Here is a 26,096-nt window from a genome sequence, read left to right on the forward strand (position 1 = left end):
TTTATTTTCAGACTTAAGGGTCATAACTACCACTTTCTGAAGAGGAAAGAAAAATGAGAGCTAAAGAAAAGCTAAGTAATGTGCCTTTTACTCAAGAGCCAGTAGACAAGACTCTGAACCCGAACCTCTCCAGTGGAGCTGCTCATGGTCAAAACAGCAAGAGGAATATATCTTATATTAGGTTTAACTGACTGCTCTGTTCTGGGAACAGGAGGCAGCTACCATTAAACAAATTCTCACATAGTGCCTCTGGGTTCCATTAACTGAGAAAATGCTGAGCAAGTGTTGCAGCGATTTGGTAGAAGGGACACTACAACAGATTTAGGAGAGATAGAGCCTTGTAAGGCCCACACAACAAATGTGTCTGAGTTTCAGGAAGCTTTAGGTCTGTATTACCTCATGTAGTAGCATTTGGTACTGCCTGGACCCCACCCAGCCAGATCTGACAACATGATAAATGGTCATCAGGCTAAAAAGAAACAAAAAGGCTCTGTGCCAGGACTACACAACCCGGTGCAATAAATTGATTAAAATTATTGGATTTCATGGTGTTTAATCATGCAGAGGTCATATACCCTACTACCATATATCTTAGTGGGTGATTCATGTCCAGCTACTGCTTTAAGGAAAGGAAAGGCATCTTAATTGATCTTGATTCACTCCTAAGGCCTTAAATTGTGTCAGGGATGACACGGACAGGACTGAAGAAGTAGAAAATACAGCAAAAACAAGACCCACTAGTCTTATCTAAAGCTGTAGGTATCATTAACTTTGTCGGTCATTCAACTTAGTGATTACAGAAAATAAAATGTTACAATAAAAGGAGAGCAAGCGGTGAGAGCAGTGTGGTTGAGTGTGATTGCATTCGTACTGAAATGTACTCAGTGAAATCTGGAATTTACAAACGTCTTCACTTAACCTTCAAATCATTGAAGCTAATGGATAAGGTCAAGAAAGCGACAGATGATGCTTGAGACCAAATCCAGTCTAATGGCTTCCATTTAGATCAAACAGACGGAACAATAACAAGCCAGGAGAATTGTGCAAAGAAGCAAGACGTACCATTTCTTCCTTTTAGCAGACACTCGGCTGCTATTCATAAACCATGAGCTCGCTTGCTAATCAAAACCACCGCAAATCTCTCAGAAGCATACAGCATGTGGAGCAGGGCACGGAGAGCAGCGGCAGAGCAGAAGGCTTGTGCTTGGCTGGATTCACTGCTCCGGCTGTTTTTCTTCCAATGTGATTTACCCAATCTTTCTGACTCAGCACAATCCCACCACAGACAGGAATAAAAGGAGGATCGTTTCCCTCCTTCTTCTGTCTATGTTACCGGAGCTACAGGACATCGAGATGGGTGAATAAGACTTTGTGCTGTTTCACAACATCACTCTGACCAAGACAGACAAAAACAGCATGAACATTTACAGTTGACTGTTGGTGTTTGTTTCAGTGAGATAAAGTAGCTGGATATCTACCAGATGGAAAGGGTTTGCTTTATCACTGGAAAGTCTGCAACTAAGAGCTTTCAGAACATCAGTTTCATTACATAAGGGAAGGACTGATTTGATTTTCTGACACTAAATAAATAATCAAATATCAAGAACTCTCCTCTAACAAAAGCACATTTTGTAAAAGTGCACAGAAAGCATAAACAAGACATTTCTGATATCGCATTTGATGCGCATGAGGAGTTCTCCATTGCCTTGGCTTTTGTTCAATATATTAAACTGGCTCTAATTTGTAATCATAAGCAGTGAAATTAAAAACCATCCACCATTCACCAATTATCTTTTAGAAGATCTGTCTGTAAATCATGATCAGCAGCTGATTGATCATGCATCTAATTGTGCAAATTAGTAAACCACCAAACTCTACCTACTTTTTTGCTCCAACTGGTTAAAACAAACATTTAACATTAATTGCAAATACAGTTTAAACTAGATTCTGTAATAACACGTGCTACAAACTATTTGACACTGATAGAAGGCATGTGAGCCACTTTTGACAAGTATTTTAGCTGTCTGAAATCTGCTTTGCCCTGGTTTCTGCTCCCTATGATTTTATTTGATGTGGTGTTGCATGTCAGCAATATAATGAGACTGGATGCATGAAAGGAAGAACAGCAATACATATTCAATGGCACTGTTTATAGCTCTTATGAAAGGTTCCTGTCCTCACAGACTTTCTGCAGAGAATTGGGGGTCTACAAGCTATCTTTTCATTGCCTTCATACATCAATTGTTCTTTCCTTCTAACTTTCAGTTGTTGACCATGTTTAACTGGTTTTATTCCCACAAACACCCTTTTGTGCTTCTTTGCATCTGAACTGGTATTTATGGGTTTTATTGATGGATCCAAGGCCTTTACCAGAATTGATCAAGAAAAAAAATTTCAGAAATGTTTCTGCTAGTCGTGTCCCAAAGTATATATATAGAAAACTAGTATGGGGAAAGGTTATGTCTGCCCCAGTTTATGTAAATAATGGTGTATGCCAAGGTGGAATTCTGTCTCTTGTTTTGTTCAATGTGTATATGGATATGACTTATCGAAACAACTGAATGGGTGTAACACAGACTGGCTTGTTGGAAACTCTGTTATCAATCATCCTATGCATGCTGATGACCTGGTTGTTTTTAGTCCATACAGTGCTGGACTGTAGCAATAACTGAAGGTGTGCTTTCAGTACTGCAAAGATTATGGCATTGAATGTAATGCCATTATAGAGATATTTATGGACAGATATTCATGGACAGTCATATAAAATCTATGCTCAGGCCAATGTTGCTTTGGAAGTTTAGTATGTGTTCTCTCACTCTTAAATGTTCATTATTTAGATCTTTTTGCACGCCTACTCTATGTATACATCTTATCTTAGCTTGGTGTAACTACGGGAACAGTCGTATGGAGTGGCATATTATGGGTTACAATGATCCGATGAGGTTGCTGCTTCAGGTTCCCAGATGGCATAGTGCCAGTCAATTATTCGTGTTCTCTGGTGTTCCTACATGTGAGGCACTTCTAAGACATCTGATGTACAATTTCATGCGTCGCTTGAATGAGTCAGAGAACAACATCACAGATGGTTTTAAGCACCCAGTACTCATCCAGGCTCAGAAAACACTGGAGAGATAGCCTACATATCAACTGTTTTTTTTTAAATTGAATGATGAGTCTCATATAAACTTTGCATTGAATTGAACTGAATGTGTAGGCGGTGTCTGTCCTGCTCAATATGCAGTGAACTGTCATTTACTATAGGTTAAGACACAGGTCAGTGAATCAGATTTTATTCACGTGCCACACATGAATAAATTAACTTGCATGACGCTAACAGGGCTTTACTGCTGCCATTTATGGTTGATTGATAAAAGGACAGGCACAACACGTTTCTCAAAGACTTGAATTTAAGCCAAAGTAAATTGCCCCTGATTGCCCGGATCTGATCCTTTCTCCAAAGTCTTTTATTGCTGCTCAGTGAGTCAGTCAAAGAGAATAGAAGCAGGACGAGCCACCCAACTTGTGACAGAGGAGAGGAACCCAATTGGACCCAAATTCCAAAAGGAGCTTTTGTGTGCATGTTAATATGAGAAGTGCTGGGAGATTTGAGAGAATGAGGGTACCTTGAAAGGCAGTCAGCTCTCGTTGCAAGTGTTTTTTTGGTTTTTTTTAAGTGTGTCAGCTGGTGAATGAGGGAGGGAGTATGGAGCAATTGGATTAATTAATGGGAGAGAAAAAAAACACACACATACTAATTTATTTTTACCAGCTGTGATCCATGTGTGACAACATCTACTTAAGCCCCTGAAAACATGGTTTCTATAACATGAAAAAGTCTTGACAATTTAAGAAAAAAAAACTAAAGTTTGGGGGGAAATCCTTATTTATTACTTCTTAAAAGTTTAACAGTGAAAAACATCTGCTTCATCAGGACTGTGTGTGTGTTTTGATCAGATCTGGTTAACAGTGGCCTGGAGACATCAGCGACAACCCCAAAACAGTGGCCATAATTTGATTCAAATGGCACTGCTAGTGGTGCACAGCACTAACTGCCAATATGTTTTCCACTTCAAACCAGAGAGAAGAGCAGAGAGAAAAACACAAATACAAAAATCAAATATATCTCATCTGAAACAACCAGAGCTGTTCAAACCTTGGCAGAACATTTTGTTTTGCAACGTAGAATCCCATTCCTCAAACTAAAGAGGCTGATGGAGAGAATGGGTTTTCAGGGCCTCTATCTAACCGACCCCCACATTTAGGCTATTCAAGTTATTTCACCTTAGGTTATCATTGGATTCTCTTCTTTGGTGCTTTTTCCAAAGTAAGTTGGTCAATATTCAGTTCGCTTAATTGGTTGAAAATAATCCATCCATCACCTTAATGTACTGATGAAAAAAACATTTTTCACATGCAGAGTTGGCTTTCACATGACAGCACAGAGAGAGAGAGAGAGAGAGAGAGCCTGAATGGGTGAGGAGAAACATGTCACGCTGCTGTTGATTGTACAAGCACAGTGACATAAAATTATGCATAGAAAGTCATTATTTAAAGGTCATAGTGACTCACATCATATGGTGTTATGGTTGTGAAGCAGCTTCTGAGCTGGAAAAACGATCACCACAAGCTACATTTCCAGTGCTGTCCACATACTTAAGGTCTACAAACACAACATACATGGATGAACAATGCATATATAGGGCACAACACTATCACAGCATATGTGATGATGAAGCTGGACTATTTGCCCTAATAGGCTGGGTGTATAGGACACATGCCTCAGAGTTGAGGCTCGATATGAATAAACCATACTATACATGTGACAAGTATTACACAAAAAAGATGAAAATAGGCAATGATTATTTAATGAACGCCGGCCTAGGCGGTTCAAACATGCACAAGCAACGCCTCAAGCAAGAAAAGTTTAAACATGGAATGAAAAACAATTGCGTGACACACATACAAAGAGGAGGAGATACAGCAAGAGACACAGATACTGTATCCCCACCACTTCTTTTTCCTTTTTACAAACTAAAAGAGACGTGTACAGTAACCACACACACACACAGACACACAGACACACACACACACACACACACACACACACACACACAATGCTTCAGTACATTCATCCTTTCAGTGTGCAACACTGCAGTGTTGAGGTAGGATGCTTGATTCTGAGAGGCAGATAATGAGCTATTCCCTCTGCGGAGGACAGAATCCCAGAGCCAGCAGAGTTGAGCTGTGCTGGAAAACACACAAACATACACACAGACACGCACACACACACACACACACACACACACACACACACACACACACGTGCTTACAATAACCCAAGAGAAGCAAGTAAACTTCCTAACTCTCTGCTCTGCTCTAGCACCTCTGCACAGCACAAACACACAAACCAAACAGTGAGCCCACTCCACCCACCTCTGTTCCCAAACACACACCCTGAGGTGCACACAGACGCACCCCTGGTACGCCTGCAGCTTAGGTCCCGTTAGCGTTGAGTTGGCAGCAGTAGGGCCAGCTGTATATCTCCCTCTAACAGTACGCCCCAGGACAAACTGCTAGTGCTGGTTAGCAACCACTGTCATGGCATCCTGCCCCCTTCTGCCACAGACACTCAGTGGCACAGAAGCCCCCTCCATCACAAACACACATAAACATTTAGCTGTCAAATCATAGGGCTCCCCAGCTGTGACCTCACATCACAGTGGAGGAGTAGGAAAGAGAGCATAGGAGGGAGGGAGAGAGAGAGAGAGAGAGAGAGGAGGGGGCTGGGGTTGCATATGTGAGAGAGGGAGAGTATGGCCAGAAAGCATGGCAGCCACAGTAGGGAGGAAGAAATTGCTACAGCAGGGGGGATAAGTAAGAAGACTACAGTACCAGGTGAAAGATGCTGCTGTGAGAAGAAGAAGAGGAAGAAGAAGAAGGAGAAGAAGAAGAAGAAGAAGAAGAAGAGGGAGGGAGAGAAGAAGACAATTTAATTTTCATAAGCAGCTGGAAATTAACATTACAACCACAATAGGGGAACAACAGGAACCAGCTGAGCTACAGCTGAGAAACCAAAAAACAAGACACGTTGCAAGTCTCACTGCCCTGCTGCAATCTTCACCTTCAGTTCTTCTTCCTCTTCCACTCAACCCTCTTCTGAATCAGCTCTTCCACCCATCCCTTGCTTCCCCTTCTTCTCATCCCTCCTTCCTGTCTTTCCACCTTCTTACTTCTCCTTCTCCCCTGTCTTCCTTTCTTTCTTTCTCTTCCTCTTTCATCTGTCCTTACACTCCTCCTCATCCATAATGGATAGTTTAGCGATATCTGCTTCCTGTAGTGGGCCCTATGCCCCTGGAGCCAATCAGACTGTATTGATTCTTGAACCAGAGGAGTCATCAAAGCATAGATAATAAGGTTGGGAGTCACACTGAATTCTCTGCATCCATCCCACCCCCCTTTAGGAAGTCAGTCCATCTTCTCCTGTCCTCCACTGTCTGTCCTGTCAAACATAGCATGTCTACGAATTCAATTAGCCAATGGATTAATCAATTTAGAATCAGGAATTATCCAATCTGGAGGTGTATTTACAAGCATCTATGTGTGAAATAACAGAGGCTAAGAGCAAGACTGAGAAAGAGACAGAGATAGAGTATATTCCCTGTTGTGTCAGAGAGGATACAGAGTCTCCATTAAATGTGTGCATGCATGTGTGAAGGGTTTCATGTGTGATATTTTCATCCAGAAGACAGTGGTGTGCATTACACAACAATAAGTACAGTGAAAACACACAACTGTTTCAGTTCAAAGAACTCACCAAGGTACCACATAAATCCTGTCTTCCTCTTGGCTGTCCGTGAGAGAGCCACAGTCTGACGCATGTCGTGTCACTGGGCGCTACATTAAGCCTCATTAGACTAGATATCTGCCCTATGCTCTGGCTAGCCTGCCCCTCCTTTGACCCAGGCCTTCACATATAGGTCAACATTGGCATTCAAGTGACTGATATATGTCGCATACACAATGCTGCTCTTTTTGGGGCTGGAGAAACAGTCACTTATGCCCTACGGCTCTAGCACATAACAATGTCCAACACAATAGGGATAAACCAGAAATCTGAAGTGAAATCTGTTGTTCACTTAAAGCAGCACCTTCTATGGAGTTTCGGTAGGAGCCTTTAGAAGTAAGGTCAATGAGTTTTTCTCAGTGATTCAAGAGGTAATGCATCTTGAGAAGCATGGGAGGTCGTCATTAAATAGGGCAATTTTCATGCTCGCTGAACAAAACACATACAATGTAAAGTGGGCAGCTAAATGCAAAGAGACAAGAGGAAATATGTCAAGAGAACAACTCTACAGACCGGTATGATGAACCTTGAATTTGATGTCAAGGCAACAGCAAGAAATAAAACAACAATCTCTTTTAATACTACGTCTCTCCAATAGTGTGAGCAGGGGTAAGCTACGTATATGGGTGCAATCTCCTATCATGGAAACTATATTCTCATATCATCAGAGATATATTCCGCAGAGAGAAACCATTTGTAGCTATAATCACCACATAGGAATTAACACAGATCAGGTCATTAGCAAACTATAATACTGCTGTGTTTTAAAACAATTACCTCAGTATCAATATGTGCAATGATACAACATGTTGCTTGTTTTGTCAGACCAACAGTCCAAATCACAAACATATGAAATCCAGCAAAAACTCACAACTAAGAACCTGAAACAGATACACTTGAGGCATTATGGCTTAAAAATGACAAACTATGATAAAAGTAGTTGCTGATTAAAACTCTGTCGACTGGCTAATTGATTGGTAAAGCAACTGATTTGTCAACCAATGACATCAACTGATCTGGTCTGGTCAATTTGTTCATTTTATTGCTTGAGAACAATCACATAACCCCGAGTAATTATGTCATTTAAATGAAACGCTTCTGTTAAAGCTATAAGGACTATATTTACATTTCCTCTGCCGCTGAGTGAGGTTTCTTGCCGGGAATGGGTGATGGTTGTGATAATGGATAGGGTTAGGGTTAGCAAGAGCAAGAGCTTCAGCCAATCGTTGTGTTTACAAGACAAGAGGTTAGAATACACCCTCTGGGCAGCACTACTTCTTCATCCTCTCATGTTGGACTGAGGGCAGACTGGACACCAGTAGCGGCGCCAGGATTTTGTGAATGGGTGGGCCTACAGAAAAATGGATGGGCCAATAAAAAAAGGAAAAACACAGCACCGCGCTGCAACCTGCAACAGCATCCGCAGATTTCATTTCTCTCTCTTATTGACTACACAAAACATATCAAAACGGAAATATATCTTTGGAAGTTTTGTCTCTCTCCATTTATTTAACCAACCAAGCTACAATGTTACAACATACCAGTACTCAGATTGAACAGAAAAGAGAGCGAGAGAGAGAGAGAAAGAGAGAGAGAGACATGGAAATGGTGCTTGTGACATGTCTCTGGGTCGGGGAACTTGCGACGTGCTAGGCTGCTGCTGAACCCTGCCTCCTATAACACATAACGCCATCATATGTTACCTTTGTCTGCTGCTGCCAATAGTGTTCCCCCCAGAAAATGTGCAGACAGACAAACAGACAGAGACACTGCCGTTAACATTATTTGCCTTTCTCTTTCCCTTGCTGACATGACTGTGAGGGGATGGATGAAGGAGGAGGAGGGGGAGGAGGAGGAGGAGGATTAGCGTTGCTTTGGGAGCGGGGCCGGACGGCTGAGCTGGCCTTTAAACTAGCACTCGCATTGAAATCAAGTGGAGTTTCCTCCTGCTCAACACAGCGTCTTTTGTTAAAAAAAAACAAGTGAGCTGCTTTGTTTCGCCATCTTAAACTCCGTCTCTCTTTTTTCCCTTTACCTGTAACGTTACACATTTCTTTCTTCCTGACTGCGCGCAAACGAACTCATTCATTTCATTCGGGTCACATGCTGATGACGCAGCCTCGGGGCGGGCACTCACGTATGATAGAAAGCTGCTGATTGACTGAGAAGTTAGCTTCACATGAGCTCAGCTAAAGCTGGCAATTGGATGAACATTTTAATCCCCAAAACATATTCTTCTGATTGGCTTGAATGGGTGGGCCTGGCTCAAAATGGGCGTCGCCTATGCTGGACGCCACAGTGACTCACTATCGCAAAGTAGTATTACAAGAAGGGACAGCTCGGGGCTAGCTGATTAGCATGCTAACTTTATTAAAAGAAAAGTAGTGATAAGATGTGTTCGGATTGTCCACTCACTCACTCACTCACTCACTCACTCACTCACTCACTCACTCTATAGTATTTGCCACAGAGAACTTGGGGATAAGTGCAGAGAGCGGTTGATACATTTTGGATACTACTTCAATGTTAAATTGCTACATAATTATGCGCCAGATATTCAGAAGTATTAGGCAAACTTGATTAAAATATATGTTATTTAAAAACGTGCAATTTTTACACATCTTTCATGTATTTAGTATATTTTCATTTGTGTCTGCAGAGCAATCTTTACTCTGTTTTTGTCAGTTCTTACTGTTTTGTCAGTTTGTGTTGTTTTCAAATATGATCCCAACATTCACTTTAATAATAATTTTTGAAATCCTGCTGCTCAGGCAGAGGAGGGGAGGAGCAGCTGATGTCAGAGACGTCAGAGGAGCACCATGCACTCTCAACTGGTAATAAAATCACATCATCTAGAACTAACCTTACAGCCTAACCTGTTAGCGAGATGACGTCTTCTTTTGCGGCACTTTCATGAGACAGGCCGCAATGCATGATGGTCTCGATCGATGTAGCGTGCACATGGATGCATTTTAATAGATGTACAGCTTCTGTACACTACATTTTGGTGTGTGTTGCAACAATTTTGTAGTGCACTATATAGTGGATAAAACCTACAGTTGAAATTTCAAACAGCACTACAAAATGGCTGATTCACTATATAGTGCAAGAGTTAACATTAGCGTTGCTTTCTACTGCTGGAGCATCTGCCGAGCTAAGGAACGACATTTAATGCTGAACTCACAACGTAGTTCTTCTAGACTGGTGAGTAAATGGCTGTTTATGGCTGTGTTTTGCTATGTAGCAAATCATTTCATGTAGCAACTTTAAAGACATGGAAAAGTCAACTTTTAGGACATAACTTAAAATTACCATTACCAAATCCCAGGAGATATTGAATCTTATACCACATTATTTATATTAAAATAATTTTGACAAATGTACTGTTTGTCTAAGGATTTGCATCGAGTCTTGAGCACTGGGCCTGTGTGATCACTGGAGCCAATACTTGTGACAGCAACAGTGACATTTTTGCAGCATTATACTGTGTTGTTACATCTGTGTTCACAGCTTTATGCAGTATTCATAAGAAAGGGCTACCCATGCAGTAGCATCTAATGATAGCCCTGTCTTTTATTCACATACACACACACCCACATACAAAGACAAAGACCCCGAGCAAAATGAGTGTTCCCATCGCCTTCTGGCAATCTAAGCCCTAAGATAAGAGCTTTTTTTCTGGAGTGGAAAAATAGGTCTGACACTTAATTAGCAAACAAGGTCACAGACGCAGGACTCGGGTCCCATGTTTATAGCTCCCACTGTCCTGAAGTTTTGACACACTCTCTTTCTCTCTATGACACTCTCTGTAAAAAATAATGCTCAAACACAAACAAACATGATCTCCTTCCCATAACGGCAGAGTAGGGAACTGAAAACAAAACATCAAGCTGTCTGTTAATCAATATTGTATGTCAAAGCATTACGCAGAGAACAGCGTCCATCAGTGGCAAACAACCAATCCTTCCTTTTCCTGTCCACAAGCAGCATCTCACCAGTGAGCTATTCTGTCATTATCCACGTCCACTCAGGAAACTGTTTGAACAAACTGTAGGTGAGATGATATGAATGGAGGAGTCTGGGGACTATTGGCAGACACAGATCTGTGGAATGGCTGTAATCTTTACCTTCCTCCGCGGTCGTTTGACATACAATCAAATCAAACAATCCTCATCTTCACACACTGCTAAATTTCAGTATTTTTCAGGGAAACCCAGCAACCTAAGAGTGTGTGAGGGTGTGGGTGGATGTGGCCTGATAAGTAGTATGTATGCACTACACTATATGTTCAAGTCAGCTGAAGAGCCCAGTGTTCCCATACCTCAATGCTTAGTTGGTCTTTTACACCAGAAGCTGCAGTAATTATAAAATGGAAGAAAAAATGTACATTCCAAGCACATGAGGATATAATGACCATTGAGACACAATGTGAGTCAGTGACAGTCACACTCAAACAAAATGCTTTTCACTGCAAGAGATACAGCAATGTCTTTGTGGATGTGGATGAGACAACCAGCCAGTCATCGACATTTATAAATCCATTCACTCATGTATTTCCATACAGAGCAACGGAATGGAATCCATCAGGAGATTAATCGAAGTTTGTTATTACAGCTCAAGCAAATCTGAGTCAGAGACGTTGGATCAATTGCACAGTATTGATTCATTTATACGGGACTGATACCGTGGTATCACAGCGGCAATCAATTAACACCATAATTAAGAAGATTACTGGCTTTATTTCCAGTGCTGTTTTTAGTGTTCATGTGTCCCATGTGTTTCTTACTAAGACGCGACCCACTTAAATATTAAGTCTGATGTTCTTCTTCTTTTCTTTTTGTCATCAGAAAAGACCAAAACCAACAATATTTTGTGCGTCTCTGATTTCTTCCTAGTCTGTGTGTGGCTCTCAGCCCCAGGCCCATTCATTCCAAAAAAAAGTCTTGAAACTGGTCACAAATATATACAGTACTTTAAATTTTAAAAATAAAAATAATAATTTCCTAAAACAGGGCTGTTGTTTTATGCAATCATTATTTTTTCAGTTGTGGATCTGCTGTGCTAGCAAGTATTTATGGTACAAAGACAATACATGTGGCATGGACTCAAAATAGGCTACATTTCCAAGTACCTGGCAATGAAGGAACATGCCAGCCAGTGCACTTGTTTGTAGGATCAATTTATTGTTAGTTATAGTATTTTCATGGGATATGCTGTCGCTAATAAAACTACAGTGCATAACTACTCTCATCTTTTAACCTCTTTAGCTTCTGTAATGATGAGTGTTGCTATTTGTCCCCTGTTCACATGCCATTGTGCTTTTTTCTCCCCTTTTCTCCTTCAGTGAGCAGGAATTCACCCTGGACATCTACCATCAGCCTTTCCCTCACTTCACCATTATGAGAAGCTCTCTGTTTGCAGAGTTTTTATTCATCTTGTTTGTTCACAGTAATTACACTAAGGTCTCAAGTACACAATACAGAAAATCCCCATATTTTGACCGCTCGGATTAAAGTATATACAGTATGTACTCTTAGGTTCTAGGTTTCCTCACAATCAGCAGTGGGTTGCAGTATGTTTGCACTGTTGTAAATCAAGACAATGTGTCCGAGTCTATCCACATGTGTTTCTTTTTTTATTTTTCTCTGCAGAATCGGCCCAGGTTACTTGTGGGGGAAACCTGTGGCGTCCCTCACATTCTATCAAACCACAGAGCAACATATGTACTGCAGAAGAATGGATGAAAACAGAAGCATGGGAAATGCAGACAGGGGCAGCAGAGTGATGCAGGGACTGGATGTGCTGAAGCTTTGGGAATGATAATTTGATTTTGTGGCTGTTAACTCCCAGTGCTGCTGCAGCTTTGATGCAACAGCAGCCCTATTGCCAAGGGCAGGGTTGTGCAATTTGTAGCTTTGAGAATTTGACAGCGAACCCTGCATATATTTGTTTACATCTGATATTTCCAGATTTTCTCTCCATGGCAGATGTGGAAGGATGACAGATTATTCTAGGAAACGAGAGAGAGAAAAACAAACAATCCCCCTGCCACTTAACAGTGGTGCCTGTCTAGAATATGTGTGGACTACAAAAAGGGGTTTGGGAGAGCAGACTAACAGGCCTTTTTAACGTTCTCTAGTGCACTATAGACATGCTGAGTTGTTTACATTGGTAACTTACCACTTAATGATTCATAAGACCAACTCAAACCCAATGAATCTCAAATGAAATATCATATTTCGAAGTTGGGCAAGAATGTAAACACCCAACACTCTTACTGATAAATAAGTAATTAAGTTGTGAGAGAGAAAATATAATTAACAACAAACTAAGGCTCCTCATATGATATAACATTTATAAGATTGAAAGATTTTCCTGAGAAAGATTAGAGATTTTTCCCTCTGAGATTTCTACAGTGGCACTTAGGGTTGAACAGTTCAAACAAGAGGCTCAGACACCTCCTCCAGAGTTGAAAGTAGACGAGACAAAGCCGGCTCTGTGAATTCATTGACTGCCATACTGTATTAGTCTGTGCCAGTGCTTTTAAGCACCACCATGCATATTCATGCCTACCCATCAGGAAGTCTTCCTCTACTATTTGTGCCACTGCAGGCTGCAGAGTTTCTCTCAATGGGCACATTTATGTATAAAATAATATTCCCCTGTTATTTGGCACTCAAATACTCCTTCCTTGAAAAGCAGCATATACTGTTAAAACACTCAGCGTGAGCTCGTTATTCAAATTGCCAGAAATCTGAATATGACAGCTGGGACAAGCTCAGATTTGCTGACATATTAAGCCATGTGAACACATTATCCAATTTAATGTTCCTCTTTTAATTGTTCCCTTTGTAACGATCAAATGATTCTGTTAAGTTGTGGATATTTACAAAGAGAAAAAGCACTTTATCCTGACGAGGCCCCTCCACCATCATATAGGTTCACGTCCGGAACAGAGTGTTCATGTCAACAAACCCAGTCACCTGTGTTTACTGCAGAGCACATGGCCACAGTCAGACGGCCTGTTGGAAAGCAGTGTGTGTGCCGACTGACAATGAGAACAGCCTGGGCAAAGACCTGAGTCATCTGGTGCCTCTTGGCCAAGTCACACCATGTGATCATGGCTCATAACACAGAACAGGTGCCCACTTAAACAACCGACAATAACAGAGGGAAATGCATTGAGAGGGAGAGCTCAGATCACCATGCCACACCACGATCAACCAACAGTGTTGATAAATCTGCGACTATGACTGACAATGCTGTCTCTACTAAAACCAAAATCTTCAAACACAAAATTGATACATCATGACATCATTCAGCCAATGGAGATGCAAAAGTGTATGAGCTTTCACTATCCTTATATTAGATGGTATATGTATAGTCACTTCTTACAAATATCTAGGCAGATGGCGTATGTGCGATAGTTATCGATAATCTATTGAATTCCACTGAGATTCATTTTAAAAAATGCTTTCCATTCGAGGCCAGAAAGAAACTTATGCAAAGCTTGTTTCTATCTATTTTACACTATAGAGATGTAATTTACATTCATGCACCTTCTTCTCTACTTAAAAAAAGAGACTCTGCAGATCATCCCGCATTACGCTTTGTAACAGATGCAGGCTCACGCATTTACCATTGTATTTTATGTGGCTCTTTAGGATGGTCCTCTTTGTATCAGAAGAGAAAAAGACACATTGTTATTTATTGCTAACACATTGTTAGGTTCCTGCAACTACAGCACTGGATCTCAGACTCAACTCCTGTTAAATATCCTCAGGGTGCACTTAGAGCATGGTGAAACTGCTTTCTCCTCGTATGCACCCTGAGCATGGAATGAGCTGCAAAATAGTGTTACCTTAGAAGCACTTCCTTCTTTTAATACTTTAAAGATCTTTTACAAACTGCCCCGAAGGAAACATGTTGTTGTTTTACATAATCCTTAGTTTATATCACTGGTACGGCCTGTAAGCCTCTCTTCTTTTACTATTTCCAACATGTTGTTTTTGTTGTATGTGTTTTAATGTGAATTTTATGTGAAACTGCTTGTGCTGCCGTCTTGGCCAGGACTCCCTGGAAGAAGAGATTGTGTATCTCAGTGGGACCTTCCCGGCTAAATAATGGATAAATAAATACAAATAAATTGAGATCCTCACTTTACATAAGGAAATCTGTTCATTGTTTTGGATCTGTTTGCACACAGCCAAACTGCTGTTCAAGACATAGCTCATATGACAATCCATGCAGCTACAAGGGTAACAGCATTTCCAATCAGGCTCACCTTCCCTGCAGTAGCAGCAAGAAAGCCAAACTAGGTTAAGCGGCTCTCCGTATGTTATGCTTCAAATAGGCGCTTTTGCTCGACTGCCCTGAGAGTACTCACGGGGATCATACACCTACAATCTGGTGGGTTTATTCAACAGATCTCACAATTGAAGGACTTGGCAAAAAAAAATGACAAAAAATTGTTAAATTAATTGTGCAATTTCAGATCATTTCCATTTTGCTTTGAAAGGACCAGTTTGACACTAGAGTTATGGTAGATGAGAAGAATATTGGGATGACATGAATTGCTTGAAGCTTCGAAGCGTCTACCATTGCCATGGTAAGGGACATCCAGTTTTCTGCTTGACTATATGTGTATATATTTTTTATCACAAGCACAATTTAAAATAAATGGGGGGTTAGAGTCTTGACAACCACTCATCCAAACAACTTCACAGTCAACACTGAATTTCCTTGGGTCCCCAGCAATACACCTGCCATGCTGAAGTCGATCAGATGAGTGGTTGCCAAGAAAATCAAAGGACTGCCAGACAGACAGAACAACTTCCAAATTTGCTAAGATGGCCCCCAATGCCAAAGGAAACTGGCATGATCACAAATCTACGAGTTTGGCAAATCACCTTTAACTGTAAGTAACAGCTTAGTCGTATTGGGACTGCTAGAATTTTGTTTTTTTTTCTATTATGGCTGATGTTACTGTGACCTGCTTTCAAAGTATAAAGTTGAAGTCCAATTTTTGTCCTTATCTCTCTCTCTGGTAACAGCTAGCCTGGCTCTGCCCAGCAGTAGCCTGGGGTTTCCCCTGGATCTCTGGCAGCCTCACATTGACTCCAGGAAGACATTGATCCAGAGAGCTAAGCCAACCATCTCCCTGGCTCCAGTGTCATATTCATATTCATTTCTTTTTTAATTTCTTGTGGAAAATGTGATTCATCAATTATTTAATGTGATACTTAATATATACAGTTGTTGCAGCCATGCTTTTTTTTTTTGCAACCTTTTCATTTCATTGTACATGAGTCCAGTCCTAATCTGGTTGGTCATGGGTCAATGTGAATAACATTATATACTCCAGCAGTCTCTATAAACACAGAGTAGTCTCCATCCCCCTTCAGTCATATAGAAGAGCAGTGTTTTGCTTTGTCTGGTCGTCCCGTGTTGCAGGGGAATTAAGACAAGTACAACCCCTCCTCCTTTCCTTCCATTGTGCATATGAGTGTGGGTTTGTGAGTATGTTTAGGGGGTTGGTATGTGTACTTGCATGACTGTGACGCTGTGCCCTTCGCTCCGTCTGTCCTCCACACACTGTGGCCCTGTGTGTGCAACATGAGTGTAACTGTGTGTTGCAGATAAGAGTCAGGGTATTGCTAAAAGGGGAGGGGGGGGTGACAAGAGCTCAGGAAAAAAAAAAGGATTCAATGCTCTTTCTCCCAGTCAGATTCACCTCTGGATGCCCTTTCCTCCACTCACTGCCATTACACCTTCCTCATGAATAATCCAACCGGGGACACTGGCCGCAATACTACTGACACATTTCACCTCAAGGCCCACACGTACAGTATGGAAACTGTCCACCACCATGCCCTACTGAACTGTGAAGAAATACTTCATTAATATGCATGTGTGGCTTATTTTTCTCCATGGAATAATGTGAGAGAGTCTTTCAGTCTGGCAGTGAATTGATGTTGTGAATTTCGACATCTCCCTCAGTCTAGACAGCCAGTAAAGAGAATTTTAAGGGTGGTATCTCCACTTACATCTTCATTATCTGCCTGAATACTGTAAATATGAATTCCTCTACAATTATGCTGGAATGGTTGGTGGTAGAAGGAACATTTCTGCAATTAAGAAGCTGGCTTCCCTCTCTCCCCCTGCCTCGGCATCCAAATAACCTGCTCAGCCAATACTCTGACTCATGATAATTAAAACACAGAGATGGAGAACACCAAGATCACATGTGTTTTTTTTCATGGGGTAATATTAGCCACTTCTTCTCAGGGGCAATTTGCTGTTGCTAAGTAAAACTGTGAGAATAATATCAGCAGCATGAATTAGCAGATTGCAACAGAAGCTCCTGCAGCTACAAACTAAGCCAAGGAAAAGAATCTGAAGCATAATTAGTGCACAAGTCTCATGAATAAGTCAGCCAGATTCCCCCCGAATGCTGGATTCAGATCTTAATAATGATATGCCAACCGAAAAGAACAACTTTTGTTCAGGGACATTTTAGGGTAGTTTGTCGGAAGCTATTAGTGCTGGTGTATTGTCCCACTAGGACTTACAGAAAACATGACGCAGGTGGTTACATCACCTTGTGAGTTTGTGGGCCAGATGTGACAGTGTCACACCAGCTGAAAAGTGCTGGCCTGACATGTCAGTTGGCAGGGCGAAGCTTTATACAAAGAGTACACTGCTCAGACTGAAGAGGGCTACATAAGCATTCTTTGACCTCTTTTATCCTTGTTCATTAGCTATGCAACAAGAGGGTTGATTTGAGACCCTTTGAGAGGATCCAGAGAGAACAGGTTTGTTAGTGTGAAACGGAAAACCAACCTGTTTGTCGTGCTCGCCTACATCGAATGCTAATGTTGCCCACATCAATGGGCTCTTCATGTAGAGATACAGCCGAGGGCCCGGGAGCTCGGAGGCTGACCAGCAAAACACCAACACACAGGCAGCACAACAAGAGAGCCAGGAGAGGACAGCGGCGGCCCACAGCCCAGAGCCTGCACCAGCCACAGCTTTTATTTCTGGTTACACTGATCTAAGGAATGAAGGGAGAGCTCCAAATGTTTTGTTCTTCTCTGTTTCTCATTATACCCCCAAACCCCCTTCCTTCTCTCTCTACCCCTTTTCTCTCTCTGTCTTTTACATACCCAAAGAGCTGGACTGAAAAACAACAGGCATTCTAAATAAGTAGTGAATAAATACAGACATGCTGCAGCCAGGCTGTGGTCATAATAAGCAAGGTTAATATACAATGAGCCGGTCGGCAGGGGAGCACAACACAACCTTAAAACTTTCAATCGATCCTGTTAGTGAAGATCTCTCAAGGGAAAGCAATGTCCCGGAAATGTGGTTCGTGAAGCACTATCTTCAAAAACTATCATCAAATAGGAACTCTGGGATACCATGGGACATTTATGGAAGAAACTGTGTAGCAAAGAAAATGGAAATCAAAAATAATTTGATAACATGAGCATAACATGACTATGGGTGGTCTCAGCAGAAGCACTGCAGGTAAACAGGCAGGTTGAATAATGGGCATAGCAATAGCACTGAGGCCTGTAGTGCTATGCTTCCCATCTCTGCCAAGCGTAATGGGATTTCTTGGTTTAAATGCACTTCACTCACTCCATGGAGCCAGTAGGAAGCTAAACTATTGATCCACAAACAATTTAGCTGTCCAGCTGTCCAGAGAAAGGGAAAACAGGACGCCCCTAAATGTATAATGAGGCTTCCCAAGGGTTTGGCTTCCTCAGTATTCACTCCACGTGCCAGGAGGCCTTCGCCTTTGGGCTCTCTCCGCGATTAGCCTTCTATCCACTATCTGCACTTCTCATTTATGCAGTCCCTCCCACAGAAGGCTAGGGGTCAGGCAGCTAAAGAACTAGTGCCTCTCACCAAGGACGTTTTTGATTAGTACAAGAATCCCCTTTGATCCTCCGTCATTCATTATTTTCAACACACATCCGGTGGAGAGTTCATGACTCCAGTTTAGCATGCTATCTACAGAACAGGGCTGAGCTGTCAACCACATGCTGCACCCATCATCACTATGAAACAACAAATGCTGGGTTATCATGAAAAACAAACACACAGTATACATGAAAGGTGATGTATAAACAGAGGAGTGTCGTTATGCTTGGGAGGCATGCGTGCTGAACTAGCATGTAGATGAAGTTGTGTTTTGTCTTCCACACATGCTCCCAGCACCATAGCAACAGGCCTTGCTCAAAGGCCCCAAGAGTGGCTCGGCCGCAATGAGGAAGACGCTTTAATACCTAATTGGATAGTTCCCTGTGCCATCGGGCTTGTTCTTTATCCCCAGCACTGTAAGATAACAGCTCAAGCAGTTGAAACTACAGTAAGCTTTCACACCCCCATGATGAACACAGATTAAATAGGATTAAATCCAAAACAATGTAGCCCATTACTGAGAATATCAATGATGAAGGATACGGCAGTAATATAATGCTGCTAAATATTAGCTTTCATGTGTAGATTATGGAATAAATTACTATATGTAAGAGGGGATATGGTTGTTAAGGTAAGGCTTTGCTAGCAACAATGGTGATTATTTCTATTCCAACCTTTTTCATCATCCAAAACATCTCCTACAGATGATGTAAAATTTAAATTGCATGAAACTGAAAGTGATGTCTTACAGGACCAAAATAGCATGTAGTGTTGTGTGGCTGCCCAGCTTCTCAAAAGCCCTGTAAACAATGTATCTGACTGCACCACGAAGGTGCAAAAACAGATGGCTCAAGACTCCCATGTGAGAAATCAGTCCACTGTGTGTAACAGTATTTCTGCTCAGTGGAATGTAAAACAAATTCGCAAGAGGTAATCTGACACTTTGAGGAGTACTTTAATTAAGACCCATTCACATTAAGATGCTTAAAAGTGACTACTTAATTAGGGAAAATGTCATCTGAACTTGTTAACCTTGCAGTACTGTCACTTTTACTTCCTATCATCATTAAATACAAACCTCTTTAGTACCGACTAACAACAACCAAAATGCAATTAGGTATTTGATGAGCAAATAACTTGATATTATTGCGTAAACTGAATGTATGCCCTGCTAATAAGGAAACAAACAATTTTCTGAAGGAAATCAAATATTATCATGAAAAGCTAAAATGACTGATTATAGTGTTAACAGAAATTAGGAGGCGAAGGGCACACATTTGCAATCTCCCTTTAATTGAGTCCATAAATCCCAAAAGATTTCCTTTGATTGTAAAGTCTAAAATTATCTCAGAGGAAGCTGAGCAACGAATGAGCAAAAAGACATGAAATCTAACCTAGTTACAGATTTGAACTCTTCCTAAATATAATAAAAATTATCAACTCAATATTTTAGAACATGCAGATGGGCTGGAACCAAAAAAATAAAAGTTTAATTCCAAAATAAGATATACTGTTTCAAAATAATAGTTGGAACAATAGTAGTTTGCCATATACCCAGTTCAATAGTGACCTCTTTAATAAATGATTTTTTTCCTCAATATTATTTACAGTGCGGTTTTGAGAAGATGATCTTCAGATGCTCCAACAGGCCAATGATAAATCCTCGCCACAGAACCTGAAAAGTCCAGCCACTGTGAGATAACACTTCAGTGACATTGATCTAAGTCATTCTATTTCCCCCATGAATGACAGGGGGAGATACCAGGCAATTTCCGAACACTACCTGCTTGTCCGGTCCACATTATCTTAATGGAAATGGAGTAATCAGATTTTGAATGAGACATCACTTGGGCCGATAGACAAACTGGAGGAACCACATGAGTCACTGAGGATGCTCAACACTTTATCAACCAACAAAATCACACTGATAAAGGAAAGGGGAGCAGATTAAATGTTGCACCATAAGAGACAAGTTTTATCTTAAAACAAGCCATTTTTTTACCTTGTCATTAAACTAGTATTTTTTTCTCCAGGAGCTATAATGCTATAAATAGAGAAAAGGCCAACAGTTGATATTAAATCTATTTTTTAACTTCAGCTATGTGCTGCATTTACAGAGATCAACAAAAGACCATTCATGCAGGCTATACTGTATTTCATCCCAATCATAGATAGCAGTTACAAATTATGGACTGCAGAAGAACTAGATGAGTCACACTTACCTACTTGCATTTGTGCGAAAGCACATACTAAAGCACTCCAGTGAGGCTGAATGATTATTCATATGGGATCTGGAGTTAAAAGTGTGAAGTGGTGGGAGCAACTATTCAAGATCATTAAATTCAAATAAGCAACCGCACCCCAGAAATATAACATCAGCCGAGACAACCAAACCTTATTCAGTCAAACAAAGTGCATGATTTAAGAGGAAAGTCCTATCCATATAAAAGAATGTAAGGTACTTAAAGGATGCAGCTAGCTGCTAATGTTGACACCTGCATTAAGGGTCCAACTAAAGATTATTTTGATCTTCAATTATTTTCTGGATTAATCATTTGGTTTATATATTTCTTTCTTTTTAAACTTATAAAAAAAAGTGCCCATCACAGTTTCTTAATGTGCTTGTTGATGTCTTCAAATGATTACTTTTCTGTCAGTTAACTAAGTGACTGACTTGCATTGCTCTTCTTTCTACCTACTGGCTCTACAATGCAAACAAGTATCACCATTTTACAGGATGATAATAACAAAACAAATATCTGAAAGCTTCACAAAAACTATTTATGTTAGCTTCAATGTCAAATCTAACATTGCACAAATTAAATGCACCATCAACAAGTAGGATTCAAATGTGCGCCGTGCCTGAGAATTTTCCCCACTTAGCTCCATCTCTCCTCATAAGAACCATGGGTCACGTGCATGCAGAGAGCAGGGAGCAGTCCACAGTGGGAGAATCAATGGCAGGCCTAGTGCAAACTGTATTCAGCTAGCCAGGGATGGCAGATGGGGACTGAGGCCCTTTCTCCTCAGGCATGAACAGAGGAGTGGTCTGTCTCCAGGCAAACACAGAAGACGTCATGTCTCTGCCTCACTGCCGTACCATTAGTGGATCTCGCTATTGATCACCGGTGCGTAAATTGCCGAGTAATCTAAAGGAAGAGCATCACATGTTTTGTCAACAGGACAGCGAGGCGCGCCTGTGCACATCGTGAAGACAACTGCAGCAATAAAGGCTGGAGTTTGTGTGTGTGTGTGTGTGCGTGTGTGTGTGTGTGTGTGTGTGTGTGTGTGTGTGTGTGTGTGTGTGTGTGTGTGAAGGTTGTCTCGTCTTGCTATATCCTCTCCGAGTACATTCACTTTCACAATGAAACAAGTCTACAGGACGTATTCCCTCCAGCGTGACTGACACTGCATTCAGTGTGACAGAACAAACAGCACCTTACAAACTAGCCCCGCTGATGCCAAAAGACAACACTGCCAATCAGTTTAGAGTCTTTTCAAAATCACACACACAATCTACCCTCTTCCTCTGTTCAGCTAGTACTTTGACTCTTTGCCCAATAATCTGTCGCCAAGAGTTTGGAAGGACATCTGGAAACAAATCTAATCTCCTAAAACGACTTTAAAATGACCTTAATCTTAGATGGCAAACATCCAGGATTCTGATTTGAGCACCAAAATCATGATGTTTAAATTAAGACAGTTCTGTCTGAAGGAAATGGGGAAATGGAAAGTTTTTTGTCTTGCTAAATACAAAAAAATGCACTGGACAGATTTGCAGTAAAAGTTCATACACCAGATGGAAAAAAAAAAGCAATCTCTCTGACCCATGTACTCATGTTCATAAGTTAAGTGTTGACTGAGGTGAAGTGGAGATGCAGAGGCTGGAGACAGCTCTGGAGTCTGCCTCAGGTGAGGTTACCCTGTCTACCTCGATACCTCAATAACTGAGTAACTGAAGTGTGCGACTGAAGCTTCAGACCACAGGAAAAGCAAGTGGTAAGATGGTTATGTTGATTCATTTGAGTGTGAAACTAATGGAGGTTGTAGCCTTGGATTGCGTCACTGTAAAGCTACATCTTACAGAGTAAAGTGTTATGTAAAAGGTTCAGCCAATATGCTGGCAAGGGACTTCTTATTACAAACTCTATATTCAGACATATTTCGTTTCAGAGCAAGGGGATAAAACGCAGGATGCTGCTCGGCATGCAGTAGGTTAGCATACTTCTGAGCAGAGTAAATTCATTCACCTAGCATGAAGGAGATGGTCTGTCCTCGGGGTGTACACAGGCCGGCACAGGATGCATTAACAGCAGTCAAGCTTACAAGATTCATAAAGTGCTCCACCTGACAGGCAGCAATGGAATCCCGCTGACATTTTGTGCCACATTTATGGCTCTGATTCAGTCAGGATAAACACAGAGAGAAAGAATCTCACACATGGCACTGGATAGCAAAAACATATCAAAAAAAGTTAAGATGAAAGATCTAGTCAAAAATTGATTGAGTGCGCAGTATCCAGAGGCATAATAGTTCAAGCATGGTGGCAACTAATCATAGTGGATGAGAAATAATTGCTATAAGTAACAGGTGCGGGGGCACAAGTCCTTCAGTAAGTTCTTAAAGGAACAAAATATCAGTTCATAAACCTACATCATGCGTTAACCTATCCAAAATAGCTCTACCATTCACAGAAGCAAAACAACCCTAGAATTGTAAATAGCAAACAAAGAGGCCCGTGAGATGCAATTTCCTATCTAGTTAGGCGGTGTTGATTACATCATGAATCACTATTACAAGCTCATTAGGGCACAATAGAAAGTTTTGGTGGCTTAATTGATACTCTGCTGTCTGTTGCAGGGAACTGTTCTCAGAGCCATGCGCTCAAACCATTATTTAACAGCACTATAATTGTACTTCTCTAAACCCATTATGTGATAGAGATATAATATATACAAATACATTTCGATTTGGAGACAGACTTCACAACATAGCTTTTTCACAGTGACCACAGCCACTGCAGCTATTCATTGAGCTCAAGCATTTACAAACAATTTCCTATTATTAAGCCTATATAGATCTAGAATACCAGTCATATTTTTTTCACCCAATGTGAGATTTGATATTTTTTAACTATAAGTGAGAAAACCTCCATTAAAATTAAGAAATTGAGCAAGTGAGTGAAATTATATTAAAAATATTAATTTATCCACATAATGAATACCCCATTAGAAATCTCTCTAGGACACCTGAAAGTAGCATGGACAGTTACTCTTCAGTGAAGCCTGGTCTGGTGTGTCAGGACGCGCCCATGACACCTTCTTCCGCACCTGGTATCCTGATAGAATAACCCAGCGATGGGCCATTACTAAGCACTACGGCTCAATCTGCCAGTAAAGATGACAGAGCCGAACCATATGCCTCAATCAATCGCAGCACTAACACCAGGACGTGCGTTTTAGTTCCACCCCAGATCAAAGTGTTTACAGTCGTCGGGTGCTTCCTAATCTTGGCTTTAAGGCAGGCGGCAGTTTGAATCGTCGGTATGTGTGGCGCTATTAGACTATGGCCTCTGGCGTGGTCTAATTAATGCTGAATTTAAAATTCACATTCACTTAAAGCAGATGTGCAACGTATGGTTTAAACATCACCAATTCATTACATCTACTCTGTGCATCAATATTTTTTTGGAGAGGTAAGTGCATGCCAGGATGTGCTGCGGATCATGTAACAGCATCAACCCCGCCACGCCACGATAAGTCATGTATTGCACACACAGCATCTCCCCGCGTCTGTCATAACGACACAGAAATGCAAAATGCAGTTTCTTCGTACCAAATCGTTAACAATTCTGCATTGCGGAGGGCTGCATAAGCTCCTCTCCATCCGCACATCCCACTCAGCCTGTTGTAAACAACACTGATTTCCTAGCTGTCAAAATGCAGAGCCCGGCTTCTTTGGAAATAATGTCAAAAAAATTAGTTTTTACTGTGTCTGCCCGGTGCTCCCCGTGTCCTTACCTTCTGTGGCGGGCAAACAGCGTCTGTCCGTGTGTCCTTCACGATGCTCACACCTGCTCAGCACCGCATTGCCGGGCGCTCAAGAGCGGGGGAAGGAACTGACAGAGCCGCGGTCCTGTCCCCGTAGATTGGATGAAGGGTTACGACTGTCAGCTTAGGGGGCGCTAGACCTGCTTGTTCCACGGACCAGGGAGCAGTGGCTCCCACAGTGGTGTCCGGGTTCCCCTATATGACCTGAGAAATATTTTTTATAAAACGTTAATGCTTTTAAAACCTTTAATTTCTCTCACTAAAGAATATCTGCCTTTATATGTGGGTTTTAACATTTACAATACAGTAAGTGTTACCTTTAGTCTATTACAGTTTATAAAAAATAAGATATGCTACTATCTCATGAGCTTTACTATATCCCATAATTCTCACATACTGGACCAATAACTTCAAAATAATATCTAATCTCTAATAATTATTCTGGGAATATGACTCCTATAGGCTATTACTGTAGTCTCATCCTTGCAAAGAATTTGCCTCTGGTTTACTGGAAACAGATAAGTGAACTGATGGAGGGGTAGGGCAGGTGGACATTTATTTATCTTTATTCTATTTATTCTATCTTCTTCTACTTGCTTTGTATTTTATTTCTCTCTCTCTCTCTCTCTCTCTCTCTATTTTCTTTAATTGTTAGTTACTACTGACCGTCGATGATCTAATTGCATGTATATCTGTATGCCGATAGAGACGTGTACTCATATGTCAACATGCTCGAAGAACAAGAATCTGGCAGAAAGCTTGAGCTCTGTTTATGTTTTTGATGTTGGGGCAGTGAGCTATAATGTGGATTAATCATCACTGAATCCCTTTGATATTACAATACCCCCCACTGTCTCAGAAGGGTTGATTATGTGGACTCCTTATTTCAGTCTTCTCATGAAACAGATCATCCCTCTGTTGTTTTCATGTCTATTCAAAGGCTACATGTAATTTCATGGGGAATCAGAGTCATCGTCATTACCTACTATAAATTATATAAATGAGTGAGTTAAATGAGTCATATTGGTTGTGTCCAAAAAGACTCACTCATTCACTACTCACTATTCAGGGAGTCATATGTAAATGACTATATATAGCGAGCTATATATAGTCATTTACACATTGGTAAAATGAAAAAACACTTGCAGACACTACACTCTGTTTTTCTTTCTTTCAGTACAAGAGCAAAGCTTGATGGTGTTAATTGCTTGGTTAGTGGCCATCAGTTGTACACTACTTTTCATGATGCATTGTGGGATACTATGAGTCCACTA

The 26,096-nt window shown here is 41.1% G+C and overlaps 1 long non-coding RNA gene across 1 annotated transcript in view; it reads right to left on the reverse strand.

Moving 5' to 3' along the window:
• The window catches only part of LOC111651494 (uncharacterized), a 36,763-nt gene extending 11,788 nt beyond the window's left edge, over nt 1–24,975 (reverse strand). The window contains exon 1 of the long non-coding RNA XR_002760517.2: nt 24,793–24,975. This is a non-coding gene — a long non-coding RNA (uncharacterized LOC111651494). The remainder of the gene's footprint in view (nt 1–24,792) is intronic.
• Nucleotides 24,976–26,096: the final 1,121 nt, after the last annotated feature.

Source organism: Seriola lalandi, unplaced genomic scaffold (assembly GCF_002814215.2).
Source record: "Seriola lalandi dorsalis isolate HSWRI2012SDOR001 ecotype SW California unplaced genomic scaffold, Sedor1 jcf7180002053683, whole genome shotgun sequence".
NCBI lineage: Eukaryota > Metazoa > Chordata > Actinopteri > Carangiformes > Carangidae > Seriola > Seriola lalandi.